The 11,241-nt window shown below is 45.9% G+C and overlaps 1 pseudogene; it reads left to right on the top strand.

Moving 5' to 3' along the window:
- Positions 1 to 7,095: 7,095 nt before the first annotated feature.
- LOC146640088 (uncharacterized) lies at positions 7,096 to 8,669 on the top strand (annotated as a pseudogene).
- The last annotated feature ends 2,572 nt before the right edge of the window (positions 8,670 to 11,241 follow it).

Here is an 11,241-nt window from a genome sequence, read left to right as displayed (position 1 = left end):
GAACACTGAGATGTGCTCAACATCAAATGGTTGGGCTGACAAAACACTGGATGATGGCCATGACATGAAGGAAAGGTGAAAAGAAGAAGAGGACTATAAGACCCTTTGCAGATAACAGTAAATTACTTAAATAAGAAATTCTATCTGCAATTAAAGGTCATTTTGTGGATATTCCCTTTTTTGGATTGTTTTTAAATTCTTTTTTAAAAACTACTTTTTAAGTAATTTTGCAGCAGTCATGAAAGAATGGGGTATAATAAGCATACTGGTGTTTTGGAGAAGGTGACTATTGAAGATCAATTGGAGAGAAAGAGTCTCGATAAAAATCCATAACTGTATGTAATGATGTGTCTGTGAGATGGTTAGAAATATTTGCTTTTCTAGTGGCTAAAATTTTATTTGTGAAGACATTCATTAAGTCATTTCTAGTTAAGGTTAAAGGAATGATTTGCTCAACAGAGCTGTGACTCACTGAGCTTAGCAATAGATAGCGAAGAGAAACTGATTGTCACGGGTTGCTCTGAGGATCCACTCGCAGGACTCCGGAGTTGTGTTTTAACAGAGACGGTTTATTCACAAAATCTTCACCAAGTGTATTTACAGACAGTGCGAGGACAGTGCTATATACAAGATGTGAGAGGCAGGGTTCCAGGGCTCCAGGGAAAACAAGGGAATCACACACGCGCTCACGCCAACCTCTCTCCGCTAGTGACCAGTCACCTCTTACACACTCCACACGGGGAAACACGGGGACGGGTCCGGGGAATCTAGAACAGAGAGACAAATGTTAACTTTCTGAGACGGAAGAGTGGGAAACTAGGGCTCGACGTGTACTGACTAGAGTCTTCACAACAATCCAGAGTTGAACAGCTGATCTCCTCCTTCTGATATACCAGCTGGTCTGATGAGGCCCAGGTGTGCATGATCCGGGAGGGCGTGGACCGAGGACGTGAACCCGCCATGAGTTCCGCCCCAGCAAAACAGGGGAGGGGGAGAGAGATGTTGATCAGTGCCTTGCCGATCCCGCAGGCCGTGACAGTACCCCCCCTCCAACGGGAGCCTCCCGGCGACCCCCAGGCTTCTCAGGGTGAGCCTCATGGAACCGCCGAACCATGGCCCGGTCCAGCAGAGCCGCCCGCGGGACCCAGGAACGCTCCTCGATGCCATAGCCCTCCCAGTCCACAAGATACTGCAGGCCATGGCCCCGGCGCCTGACGTCCATAATCCGAGTCACGGAGAAAGCCGGACGGCCAGCGATGACCCGGGCAGGTGGAGGGGGTCCGGAAGGAGGGCACAGAGGACTGGAACAGTGGGGTTTGAGTTGGGAAACATGAAACACATTGTGGATACGCATGGTCCTGGGAAGCTTGAGACGCACAGAAACTGGGTTAACAATGGAGTCCACGTCAAACGGTCCGATGAAGGTGGGGGAGAGCTTTTGCGATTCCGTTCTGAGAGGCACATACCGGGTCGAGAGCCAAACCTTCTGTCCAGGTGAGTAGGCCGTGGCCAGGGTCCTGTGGCGGTCTGCCTGCCGTTTGTTCCGATCTGCCACGCGAAGAAGGGCAGCTCTAGTGGCCCGCCATGCGCGCCGACACCGCCGCAGGTGCTGCTGAACAGAGGGCACAAAGTGCTCACCTTCTATTGCAGGGAACAGGGGAGGCTGGTACCCCAGGGAGGCCTCTGTTAATGTTAGTGGAAAATGATTCTATGTTTCTTTACCTTCTTTTAAATGTACAAAGATGCCTTTTCTCTGCCCTTTGTCTATGGTTAGATTAGTTTAGAATTATCCTTTTAGACTTTCCCAGCGAAGACATATTGTTTTGGGACATATTGTTTTAGATTGTTTTATCTCTCACAGCTTTCTCCCAGCTCTCTGCTGACGAGACTAGCGCCACATATGGAGTTGTTTATTTTATCTATTATTTTCTTATCCTGTTCTCACTGTCTTTCCTATAAAAAGTGCCAAGCCTCTGTTCACGATGTGAGTTGTTCTCAGCAGCTCACCCGTGTTCACGTTAAAGCATAAAAAGAAACCTTGTCTCATTGTGTCTTTATTTCTCCTGGGTTTTTTACAGAGTTTTCTCCCAACATTTCTTGGTCCTTCGAGCCGGATCGCCTCCATCGTGTCCCATCTCCGTGACCAGTCCACGTTGTTCGCCTGTCGACAGCCCACACACCAGGTGTGTGGAAAAAGACCAAGAGCGTTAAATTCGAGTCTTGGCCAACGTCTTAGCAAGCGACCCACGGTGGTGGGGCCCGATCGAGGTGGACCAGATCCGGCGACACTGACCAGGTAGATACAGACACACTGACACAATCTTGCGTAAAAACGTATTTTAAATTCAGGGAATTTAAAATAGCGGAAGTAGCTCGTCGACTGGTAGCTTGGAGCTCGTCGACTGGAAGCTCCCCACTTCTGTGGGTTAGGTTTGGAGCTCTGGGTAGCTCCCCCAGCTGGGTCTAGACAGGGTCTAGGGAATAAGTAGCTCGTCTACAGAAAGACTGGCAGCTCCCCTTATGATAAGGGTTCCGATCGCGCGAATAGGTGTGAATGTGAATGTGTGTGTGTATTGTTTTAATTAACGGAGCAAGCTGAATTTTCACGGTCCAATAAGAGACTGAGCTGCTCCTACTGTGTTTTTCTTTTACTGCTGTTCACTGACGTGCTGGTGATTTGGGAGAACGGTCGAGTTCCGTCTCGTAAAGTTCACACCGCTTTTGGAAATAGTCCGAAAGTAGAAGGGCGTGTGAGCAACCACTCTCATTTCTAATACCAGCGAAGGTGATAGCAGCTGTATCGTGTATATATTACTTAAACAAAAATTAATACATAAATAAGATGGGTAATCAAGTAAGTGAAATTAAAACTCACTCCTGCTGACGAGCAGTGGTGAGAAAAGAAAAGTCCAGGGGCCGGACAAAACAATGTCTGTAAATTGAGAAATTTAAGAAAACAAAATATAAACAGTCAGAAGAACAGAATCCAACTGCCAGTTTAGTAAAACCAGAAGACGAGACACTGTGCAGTCCCCACAATCCTTTTAGTAAACCATCACTCATTCCTGCAGCCGCATCTGCAGCAACACCCATATCAGGAAGAACATAATAATCCCTTATTAAGTGAAAACTAGAGATCAAAGTAGTTTGAAGTAGTTTAAAAGGGTTGAAAACAGACCCCACTGAGTAGATATAAATATAGAAAGTACGAAATAAAGATAAACAAAGGGAAAATTACAGTAGAAATTATCTTTAGAGTATTTGAAATTAATAATAGCAAGGATAACAACCTGTAAAGTGATATTATCAATGAAACACAGTTGGCATGATGACCATGCCTACAATGTATAAAATGGATATAAAGCAAATAATTCACACGAAAATATTTTAATAACATAAATAAAGTATATTAAGGCTGTGTCACTGTTCAGCCAAGGACAGTGTGTGAAAAGGTAACTGTCTCCACCTTGGGAAAAGGATGATACTGCAGGTCATCTGAAGCCCTTGATGGATACAAAATAAAATATAAATATTATAATAGAACTGCCTGGTCCGCCATGCAACAGAGAGAACAAATGTGACCGCAGATTGGATGAATTCTAAATTATCTGTTTGCTGAATAAGATGATCCTAACTATCAAATTGGCTCAGTAGTAGTATAATGGTACACACTAATAAAACATTATAATATGCTATTGCTGTTATATAAGACAAAGAGGATAATATTAACAATGACATAATATTAATATGAAGAGGCACCTTAGTCAGTTATGATGTGAGGTGGATAATTGTTAAGCAGTAGTCTGCATCAAGCTTAAGGTTTGCTGAAACTCAGTGTAATGACATGTGAGATGAAGACAATACAGAGAATAACTAAACTAATGAAGTGCATAGAGGCACTTGACCAGCTTGAAACCTATCATTCTAGAATGACACATTGCTGAGATATAGAGCACACCTATAATAACAACCAATAAGCAAAACCCTGTAGACAACAGCTAAAACTACAGGATTGAGAAGCTGAATTAAATATGTAGACACTGCTAAGCTGATGAGCATGTTCCACATTTTCTTTTTCTTTTTTGTTTCTTTTAGAGCAGAAGCTGCTGTAACACACCCAAAGAAAGACTCTAGGTCTGACCAACCGTTTCAGTCATGGGCAAAAAGATGTCAGTCAATAAAATTCTAAAAGATAATTTATTGACGAAAAATATATCAAGAGATAAAAGATAAAACAGTCCAGTGTCCCACTTATGAATTGTATAAAAACACACAGTCCCAAGGCCAGAGCCAGCTATGCCACACGGCCAAGTTGCACTCCACATGTTGCCTTTAACAGGGTTAGAAGTTGTCCTTGGAGACCCACCACCCTGCAAGCATATAGTCAGTGGTCACTCAAGCCTCTGCAACTCTGCTGCCTTTAGGCTGTGGCATATAATAGGCCCTGGACTGCACAGAGAGACAAAACGACACACTTAATATAAACTTCATAGCGCAAAACCCATCCATCCCAAACATATCTGATTTCATCACATTACATACCTGCACAGAGAGACAAAAACGACACAGCAGTGTCTGTAGTGTGGGCTATAAGTAGACCAGTGTATCAGTGCAATCAAGTACACCTGTCTCTAATTAGTCCAACCCCATTCCAGCCATTGGCTCACCAAAAATGTGACACACACAAAACCACTCCCAACCCAGTGCAACTTCACACAATAATATGGAGCTGAATTAACACAGGCACATTAGTCTACCATGTTACAAGCTGCATGCTATTAAAAGCCAACATATGCAGACTTCTGCCTTGTTCGGATGGCAGCATTTTTTCTTTTTTCTTTTGTGTCCTGACACGTTTATGTTTTTGTTTTTGTTTGATTATTTTGTTGGTTTTGGAAACGAATTTAAACGAACTTTGTGACAATACTTGAGAATCACAGTGACACATAGTGATTAGGCATATGATTGAAAAATGCCTAGGTTTAGAGCTGTGAGCTATGAGCTGTGAGCAATGCAAAGTTAAATATATATATGTATAAATGGGAAACAACCCTAACTTCAAAGTTTGAAATGTGTGAGATCCATGATTTGTTTGAAAAACTAGAAATTATTTAAAACTGCCTTAAGTGAAAATGTAGTGTTGCATCTATTCTCCCAAACCAAGACAGAAACAAAGAAGAAGCATTCTGTAACTTAAAAATAAGGCTGACGTGTTGACAATAGACTAAAACACTAATCCGCAGGTGGCTATCAGGAACAGAGAGGCGAGCAAAGTCACAAACACCAAGGCTGCAGACAGCCACGCAGAAACAGCAGATAACATAGAGACAACGCCTGCTAGAACCGTGGAGAGGAAGGTCACTTCACACGAGATTGTAGGAGGAGGCCACAGAGAAATAATGCAAAACAGTTTTGAGGCAGCCACTTAAGAACTTATTTGACCTTACAGCACAGGCCGAAATTGTGTAGGTTACGCAGTAACCACAAATAGTAGAATAATAGAAGCAAAACCACTTTCTTCTTCATATTCAGCACAGAGCGCTGAGCTGATAGCTGTGATTCGCGCATGTGAAATACACAAAGATAAACAAATAAACATTTATACAGACAGCCAGTATGTTTTCTCTGCTGTGCATCATTTCGCAAAACTTTGGCAAAACAGGGGAATGATTACATCAACCGGAAAGCCGGTTCAGCATGCCAGCCTGCTACAACGCCTACTGACTGTAATACATTTACCACAACAACTCGCATTGTGTAAATGTGCAGCACACAAAACTGATGGCTCTTTCATTACTACAGGCAATAACTTTGCTGACAGAGCAGCAAAACAGGCGGCGCAAACGACAAACATCACATTGATGGCAGTAGACACACATCAGATTCCACTGGATGTGTTGAAAAATGAACATAAAGCAGCAAGCACAGCAGAGCAGGCAAAATGGCTAAAACACGGTGCAGTTCTGACAAACGACTTAATGATGTGTTATGGCAAGCCAGTGTTGCCAAAATCCCTCCACAAGATGGCGCCATTAGTGACTCATGGCTGTACGCATTTGTCATCGGGGGGAATGACCTGTATTGTCAACTCTCATTTCTACACTGTAAATTTTGAAACTTCAGCAAACTTCAGAACGTGCATGACGTGTCAAAAATATAATGCTCAGGGAAATCTGCGACCAAAAAGAGGCCGTTTTCCCACTCCGCCTCACCCTTTTCACACAATTCATATGGATTTTATTGAGCTAAGCGAATGTCAAGGGTCGAAATATGCCCTAGTGGTTATAGACGTGTTCTCCAAGTGGCCAGAAATTTACCCAGTGAAAAAGGCAGATGCAATTTCAGTAGCAAAGTGCCTGTGCAATCACTTCATACCCACATATGGCATCCCAGCTTTGATACGATCAGACAACGGCACTCATTTTGTAAATGATGTCATCACTAAGGTCTCTGAAGCACTCGGTTTCAGCATAAAACACCATTGTGCGTATCACCCTCAGAGCGCAGGCCTGGTAGAGAGAACTAACGGCACTATAAAACAAAGGCTCAGGAAATGCATGGCAGAAACAGGAAGGCCGTGGCCTGAATGTTTGGGTTTAGTGAAAATGTGGATGCGCTTAACACAAGGCTCCCATAAACTCACTCCATTTGAAATCATTCATGGTAGGCCGTTCCCACTGCCCATCACCAGTCAACCAATAGACAAATCAATCAGAGAAAACACATTAGCAGAATGGATGTCTAAGCTGTTAGAAAACAAAGAGATCATTGTACATAATCAACAACCTGATGATGTTTCTCCAGTGTCTTGCAGATTACAGCCCGGTGACTGGGTTCTGATCAAGGTGCTCCAAAGGAAAAACTGGAGCGCACCCAGGTGGGAGGGACCACATCAGGTTCTCCTCACCACGCCCACCGCTTGCAAAATAGCGGAACGACCATCTTGGATCCATCAGAGCCATTGCAGACGAGTAAGTGAAGCCATCTAAACTCAGCCGACACAGGCTCGCCCAATTGTCGTGATCTCGCCCGGTGGAGGGAACAGCCTTTCTGGCCGGGGGGTCTACTCACGACAGGAGGGTGTGTCCTGTTGTCATGAGGTGGTGGCTCCTAATAACTGCAGCGGCCCTGACCCTGGCCGGGCTCCTCACCTTTGCTTCCGTGAGGGACAACAAGTCACGCTATATGAAGAAAAGGCAGACACTGTATGACAAAGGAAAGTACACAAAGTTTCCCCATGGCTACGCCACTAACTTCTGGTGGCAGTTTATGAACACTACAGCTCACTTGAATAATAAAACTGACTGCTATGCATGTACCCATATGCCCCTATCCTCACAGACGTCTGGCCTGTGGCCGTACAGCATACCTGAAGATCGCAGTTGGTGCCTATTGGGCCTGGCAACACATCCAGGCTACGGTACTCTTTGGTCCAAGGCCAACTACAGCATCCCAGCAAAAGCTACCTGGAGGTCATCATCACCCACAAATGTGAACTGTTCCGGACAGACCTACCTACTGACCTGGCCCCAAGTCTCAGACCCACTGCCTGATGTAATTCTACTGAACAAACTGAACGCATCACAACTGCCAGTATGTGTGATGAACAATGGATCGCGGGCAGTGGGGGAGCTGCCTACTCACCTATGTAAATACATATACACTTTCTGCCCACCGAGGAACGAGAGGAAGTGTATGGCCTGGTCAATCAACGAAACCTGTGCCAGTAACACGACGCTGATGAGCCTCAACTGTCGCTCCGACTACAGCTTTCGAATGCCACTACAAACAAAGACTCAGTACCAGACAGGATGTGCACGGACGGCACCCAGCAGTAGAGGAACCAGAGTTTTGGCTGACTGGTACTTCCTATGTGGCAATAAGGCTTATCTGTCACTCCCTGAAGGTTGGGGGGGTCTGTGCGCCCTGGTGCAATTATCAGATCACGTCTTCTTCATGCAAAGTGTTGCACTTCACCCAAGCAGGGATAGAGACGTGAAGTGGACATCGCCTCACCCAATTCTTTCGGCATTACAGTGGACACTGGAGTGCCGGGAGAGTTTCGCATCTGGGGAGGAGGAGTGAAATTCTTACAGAGCTTGGTCCCCGGCATTGGAGTTGCCGAGGTGCGGGATCACGTGGAAATCAACCGATATGCTCTGCTACGACACATCAACTTAACTAAGACCCTGGGAACGGCCTTAGCAGGAGAACAGAAGGCCATCAGAACGATGGTGCTGCAGAACAGACTGACACTAGACCTGCTAACAGCATCACAAGGAGGAGTTTGCAAGCTGATCGGGGAGACATGTTGCACTTTTATCCCTGATGGATACGAAGCTGGAGGAGACATTTATGAAGCTTTGCAGAACTTGACCGTTCTGCAACAATATCTCACTGACCACACACCTGGAGCAGCTACAGCACAAGGCTGGCTGGACTGGCTGTTCGGCGGTTCATGGCTGGCTGCTGTAGCAAAACCGTTTGTCCTTCTAGGTCTCATCATGATAGCACTGCTCATATTAGTGTTGTGTGTGTTGCCATGTCTAAGAGTAATGATTTCAAAGATGATAACAACTACAATGACTGCTTATGTTGCCGTGCCTCAAGAAGAACAGCATCCCATTGAAATTCTGTTAGAGGAACTTGTAATAGCTGCTAATAAATGACGTGGTGATTAAAAATGATTTGTCAAGTGATCATGCACTGATTAACACATTAGTAGTTTATACAGGTACAACATAAGGTTTTCTTATTCTTTTATTTTTTTTATTTATTTTTTTGTAGTTTTAGTTTTATTATTTTCCTTCGTTATCACTTTTGTATTTTCTTTTACTGTGTCTTCCTTAGTCTTTTTCTTTTTTATTCTTTAGGCCACATGATTTACATTTCTGCTTTGACATTTTGACCATTAAAAAATTGCTAAAGATACGTAATAAATACCCTTGACAGACAATTGTTGTATACATTTAAAATAAGTTAAAACAGGGGGGAATGTTAGTGGAAAATGATTCTATGTTTCTTTACCTTCTTTTAAATGTACAAAGATGCCTTTTCTCTGCCCTTTGTCTATGGTTAGATTAGTTTAGAATTATCCTTTTAGACTTTCCCAGCGAAGACATATTGTTTTGGGACATATTGTTTTAGATTGTTTTATCTCTCACAGCTTTCTCCCAGCTCTCTGCTGACGAGACTAGCGCCACATATGGAGTTGTTTATTTTATCTGTTTATTATTTTCTTATCCTGTTCTCACTGTCTTTCCTATAAAAAGTGCCAAGCCTCTGTTCACGATGGGAGTTGTTCTCAGCAGCTCACCCGTGTTCACGTTAAAGCATAAAAAGAAACCTTGTCTCATTGCGTCTTTATTTCTCCTGGGTTTTTTACAGAGTTTTCTCCCAACAGCCTCGAATGGAGAGACGCCTGTAGCCGACGAGGCAAGGCTATTGTGAGCGTACTCCACCCACGTCAGTTGCTTGCTCCAGGTGGTCTGATTAGTGGACGTCAAGCAACGGAGAGCTGCTTTGAGTTCTTGGTTGGCCTGTTCCGCTTGACCGTTGGTCTGTGGATGAAAACCTGATGAGAGACTGACCTGGGCCCCTAAGGAGGTGCAGAACTCCCTCCAAACACGCGACGTGAACTGTGGGCCTCGGTCTGAGACCACTTCAGCGGGGATCCCGTGGAGGCGAAATACATGAGTCGACAGAAGCCGGGCGGTCTCCAGGGCAGTGGGGAGCTTGGGGAGAGCAACAAAGTGGGCAGCTTTAGAAAAACGGTCGACAATGGTGAGGATGACTGTGTTACCTGATGATGGCGGAAGACCAGTGACAAAGTCAACCGCAATGTGGGACCAGGGGCGGCTTGGCGTAGGTAAGGGATGAAGTAGGCCAGCAGCGGGCTGGTTGACAGGTTTATTCTGGGCACAGGTTGGACAGGCAGCGATGAATTCTTGGACGTCCTTGGCCAGTGTAGGCCACCAGGCGAACCGCTTGATGAAGGTGACGGTGCGATGAATGCCCGGATGACAGGTGAGTTTTCCGCCGTGGGCCCATTGTAGCACTCGTGAGCGAACGGACGTGGGAACAAAGAGCAATCCCGGTGGACCAGTCCCCGGATCTGGTTCTGCCCGCTGGGCCTCCCGTATGGCGGACTCGATCTCCCACCACAGGGCTCCGATAACGCATGTGGGAGGGAGAATGGGAGCCTCACGGGTGGGGTCCTCTGAGGCGGTGAATTGGCGGGAAAGGGCATCGGGTTTCACGTTCCGGGAGCCGGGCCTGTAGGTGATGGTGAAGCAGAATCTGGTAAAGAACAGAGCCCACCTGGCTTGTCGGGCGTTTAGTCGCTTAGCCGACCGGATGTATTCGAGGTTCCTGTGGTCAGTCCATACCACAAAGGGTTCCGTTGCGCCCTCTAGCCAGTGGCGCCACTCCTCCAGGGCGAGTTTGATTGCCAACAGCTCCCTGTCCCCGATGTCGTAGTTCTGCTCTGCAGGAGAGAGACGACGGGAGAAGTAAGCACAAGGGTGGAGCTTACCCTCTAGTTGCTGGGAGAGAACTGCTCCGACCCCTACATCCGAGGCGTCCACCTCCATGATGACCTGCCGCTTGAGATCCGGTTGCCGGAGGATGGCGCCGACGCGAAGCGTTTCTTTAGCCGGGAGAAAGCCTCCTGAGCCAGATCATCCCAGCAGAAGGGTACCTTAGGGGAAGTTAAACGGGTTAGTGGCAAAGCAATCTTGCTGTAGTCACGAATGAACCTCCGATAAAAGTTTGCAAAACCGAGGAACCGTTGAAGCTGCTTACGGTTAGGCGGAGTGGGCCAGTCTAAGACTGCTTGTACCTTAGCTGGGTCGGTTCTTAAATCGCCCTGTTCGATGATGTAGCCCAAAAATGACACAGTACTCACATGAAACTCGCACTTCTCCCCTTTAACAAACAGCCGATTCTCCAGGAGGCGTTGCAGGACTTGTCTGACGTGGTGTACATGATCCGAGAGAGAGTGGGAGAAGATGAGGATGTCGTCATGGTACACAAACACAAAACGATCGATGAAATCTCGGAGAACATCATTGACTAGACCCTGAAAGACAGCTGGAGCATTAGTCAGTCCAAACGGCATGACCAAGTATTCAAAATGGCCCAGGTGCGTGTTGAAGGCCGTTTTCCACTCGTCACCCTCTCTCATCCTGACTAAGTGGTAAGCATTCCGCAGATCGAGCTTAGTAAAAACGTTCGCCCCCT

The sequence above is a fragment of the Diplotaxodon limnothrissa genome, linkage group LG1 (genome assembly GCF_057381915.1).
Source record: "Diplotaxodon limnothrissa isolate DT_005_m linkage group LG1, D_limnothrissa_male_GT1.1, whole genome shotgun sequence".
Lineage (NCBI taxonomy): Eukaryota > Metazoa > Chordata > Actinopteri > Cichliformes > Cichlidae > Diplotaxodon > Diplotaxodon limnothrissa.
Note: the sequence above shows the minus strand (reverse complement) of the source record. Positions and strands in the feature narration are given on the sequence as shown.